At 27.1% G+C, this 4,332-nt stretch overlaps 1 long non-coding RNA gene across 1 annotated transcript; it reads right to left on the reverse strand.

The window, feature by feature from the left end:
* Window positions 1–223: 223 nt before the first annotated feature.
* Window positions 224–1,909, reverse strand: LOC147807253 (uncharacterized). Its single transcript, XR_015435583.1, has 2 exons — window positions 1,872–1,909; window positions 224–609 (listed from the first exon to the last, which is right to left on the reverse strand). It is a non-coding gene; the product is annotated as an uncharacterized LOC147807253 (long non-coding RNA).
* Between the last annotated feature and the right edge of the window lie 2,423 nt (window positions 1,910–4,332).

Below are 4,332 nucleotides of genomic sequence, written 5' to 3' on the forward strand. Positions count from 1 at the left end.
TAAAACATCATAGTAAAAGGTAATAATATACAGATAAATTTGCTATACAGAGTGAAACGACTTTAAGTTCATTTTAATGGCTCAAGGAAGAGCTGGTAAGACTTGTGTAATGTAGGTATTTATAAAAAAAAAAGTTCACATGTTTCGCACAGAACTTTTAAATTAAAACATATTTCAAGTTTCGAAAAAACCGAATCACACACTCTTTTTCAGTTTTCACTACTTAACACAGTTAAAAAACTTGCTGGAGGAGGTACATTGGCAAAGCATTGCAGAGGAGGCCTAACCAAATCTTTCCTGCAGCATCCACATCAGGCAGATTCTTTATATTTTAGTCTATCATTCTTACAATGGTGGAGAAGATTTGGCTGTAGGGGAGAGTAAAAACGAGTGGTGGAAATTAACAGCAGTATTTGTGAAGTGATCAGCTTCATTATTTCCAGAAATGTCGCAATGGCTCAAGGAATAGAAAGTTTGCACTGACCACAGTGCTGACGTAAAATATCCTTTGTGGTAGACGGATCATGACGCCAGACTATCCGTGACATGTTTGCGTGGTTTTCTTCTCCATGTAACCCAAATAAGAGTCTTGTCATGCATTCAGTTCGGCTAGAAAATTTTAAACAGAACTTATCAATGTAAAAGTATTTTATTTGAATAAGTTGTTGAAAGTTTTCATCACAATGTACACATTTTATTACATTAGGAATAGGTTTAGCCATAATAATTTTTAAATTTAATATTATTGAACTAATTTAACACGTTGAATGCCATAGGGGTCACCGGTGACTGGCACTGAGTTTGTTTGTAGCGCCACAGGGGTCACCGATGAACGGCGAAGCCTAGATTATTAGAATAAATTTTTAATGCTCCTAATTTTTTTATATTATTATCATTACTAAGATGGTTGGAAGAAATTAATGCAATACATACTGAAAAAAATCATTTTGGCCAGACGGGCAAGCCGTGTAAAATTAGCATGGCATTCAACATGTTAAAGAAAAGAAAAAAAAAGTTACATCCAGCTAAGATTAAATACATAAGAAAGTGTAAGGATTGTTTTTAACCCATAACAAAAATGAAGTAAACAAAGAAAATTTAAATGCAAATAGAAAAGTAATTATTTATAAAAATAACTACTTATAAAATAATTATTGTTTATAAAAATATTTAATAATTGAAAATGTTTTTTTGCATTTACTTGAACACAGTCAAGACAGAGTAGCAAAAAAATATCATTTAAATATATCATTTAGTAGATATACTAATAACATAAATTTAATGTAATTAATAAATTATACTAATAATATAAATTTAGATTACCTAAACATTAAATTGCCTTTCAGAGAGCAAAAAAAAAAAAAAAAAAATTTCACTGTATATAAAGTTTTTACACATATCTTTACCTTAAAATCTATATATATTTTTTGTAAATATTGTTATCAAGCTTTGCTACATATTTTTTGGCTACAGTTCAGGAAAAGCATTAAAATAACAAAAGAATTTGTGATTAACACTTAAAATATAATGCAAAGTTTAAAAATATTGTACACAACTAAATAAATAATTAATTTGATACTAACGGTGATATTAATGGGAATTTATGTAAATAACATGTGAACAAAGTGTTTCTATTTAAGTCTGATTAAGAAACCCAGAAAAAAAAACATTAAAAATACTTTCTTTTCATGGAATCTGTATACGAGTATATCGTAACCCTAGATATGCATGCACATGCAGTAATAATTCAAGAATAATATACATGTATAGATAACTTAAAATATCAATAAAACTTAAGCATACGTTTTAATATTTCTGTAACTAACAAAGATGCAAATAAAAATAAGAAATAAAGAAAAAATTACACTTACTAAAATATTTCTCCCCATAAAATGCGTCATTCTTTCCATGACGCTCAATTGTAAACATTGAACGTAAGTCGGAGTAATGTGATTGGCTGGAACTTCAGACTGAGAAACGGAATGAACTGGGGAAAAAGTTTAAAAGGAACATTCTCAAAATTGGGAGTGTAGGCAGCTTGATATGATTTAACGAACGATTAAAACACATTTAACGAACGACTAAAAGTCAATTCTCGTATTTTGCATGCTCCCCTTTCGTTTCTGAATTAATAACTCCTTTTTGCTTTTATAGATTCAATTGGATTGAATTAACTATGTTTCTACAAAACAAATTTACTTATTTCATTCAAAAAAGTTTATTTTGTTTTATGATCCAAATTTATTTAAAACAAATTTCAAAAAGGGACTGAAGTTTATAAATTTATGATGGCGAGGTTAATGTTTGAAGGTAAAAAGTTTGAGATTTTATATGAATTTTTAATTTATGTAAATGTATTTCTTTTGCTACGAAGTTGTTTGAAACCTAAAATAATTAATTTATTTTGCGAATAGTTCTAGTTTAGTATAAATTCAATAATAATAATAAATCAATAAAAATTAAAAACAACTTATAATAAAATTTAAAGTGGGATTATAATTAATAATATTTTTTTTTTGTCATCATGACTTTGATTAAAATAAATTTTGTAAATTACAAAATAAATAAGTAAATAAATGATAAACTAATAAAAACAAGTTTTATTATTAAATTACTTTTATTATAAAATTACTTTCATTTGAATGACTTTAAGCAGATTTTAAAGTTATTAAGATGTGTAAAAGTTTTACTCAAAAACTTCCTTTCTTCCAAAATAATAAAATGATTTTAATAATTTTAAATATGTATTCTTTAATTAGTGCACATAGAAAAAGTACGTTCTCACTACCCTTAATATACATGTTAAGAATCCTTATAAAAATCTAAGAAATTAATGACCGGAAATTAGTACATAATCAAGAAAAAAAAATGAAATAATGAAGAATTATTAACAAAGTAATCTAATTTTAAAAGGTCGTAACCTGTTAGATTTCCGGAAAAATATGTATTGTAAGCAAACGTATGTAAAGCAATTCTATAGGCACCTGTTGATGTATTCATGAAAACAAATATAGACTAATAAAATACCTATTGATCAATAATTGCTAAGTTTTACTGGTGTCAATAAAAATCTGTAGATATCAGTTCATACATTGATAAAACAAGTAGAATACCTAACTGATCAACATCTATTGATACAAGTACCCTACTGATGTCAGTAGTCATCAGTTGAAGTGTGAAATACAGACAAGTATATACCAATAGAATACCTACTGATCAATATCCATTGATACCAATACACTGCTGATATCAGTTGAAATGTCAATGGGAACAAGTACAGACCAGTAGAATTCTATTGATCAATATCTATTGATACCAGTACACTACTGATATCAGTTGAAATGTCAATAGGAACAAGTACAGACCAATAGAATACCCTACTGTTCAACATCTATTGATGCCAATACACTACTGATATCAGTTGACATCAGTTGAAATAACAATAGAAACAAGTACAGACCAATAGAATTCTATTGATATCAATGAATGTTTTTATTGGTTTCTATTGGTCATTTTTTGTAGGGTATATATATATATATATATATATATATATATATATATATATATATATATATATATATATATATATATATATATATATATATATATATATATATATATATATATATATATATATATATATACGAAATCATGGAAAACAACAGAAAGAAAAAATACCGATCAAATTAATAACATAATAGTTTTTTTTTTCAATATCTCCTATTTATTATAATTTGATGTAGTTCCTAGTTCCTACTGGCTTTGCGTTATTAGATTGAGCAAACCATTTATTTGGAAGTTCATATTTCAAAATAAAGAGTAACTTTATTCAGTATAATCTAGTACAATGCTATTGCTCGTGACAGCTGATGAAAGTCAAAATTTACCACAATCACGTAATATTTTCCGGGACCCTTTCTAGGCATCAAAAGCCCTTTACAGTGAACCAATACAAAATTGCCGATGAGTTTACTGCCGATAATGGATAAATGAGAAAATGTCAATACATTCGCTTATAGATGTTAAAATTAAAATGAATCTTTCTTAATATATTTTAAACGATATCCAAGAAATTATGGAATGCACATATTAGATTCAGCAAACCATTTATTTGGAAGTACATATTTCAAAATAAAGGATAACTTTATTCAGCATAATCTAGTACAATAATGCTATTGCTCGTGACAGCTCATGAAAGTCAAAATTTACCACAATCATGTAATATTTTCCGGGACCCTTTCGAGGGACTAAAATGCCCTTTACAATGAACATACATAAGTATATATGTTATACATTAAAGCATCATCTATAACTTCACAATACCAGTAAAAC

Source organism: Parasteatoda tepidariorum, chromosome 7, assembly GCF_982258835.1.
Source record: "Parasteatoda tepidariorum strain Cologne lab strain chromosome 7, Ptep-v5.0, whole genome shotgun sequence".
NCBI lineage: Eukaryota > Metazoa > Arthropoda > Arachnida > Araneae > Theridiidae > Parasteatoda > Parasteatoda tepidariorum.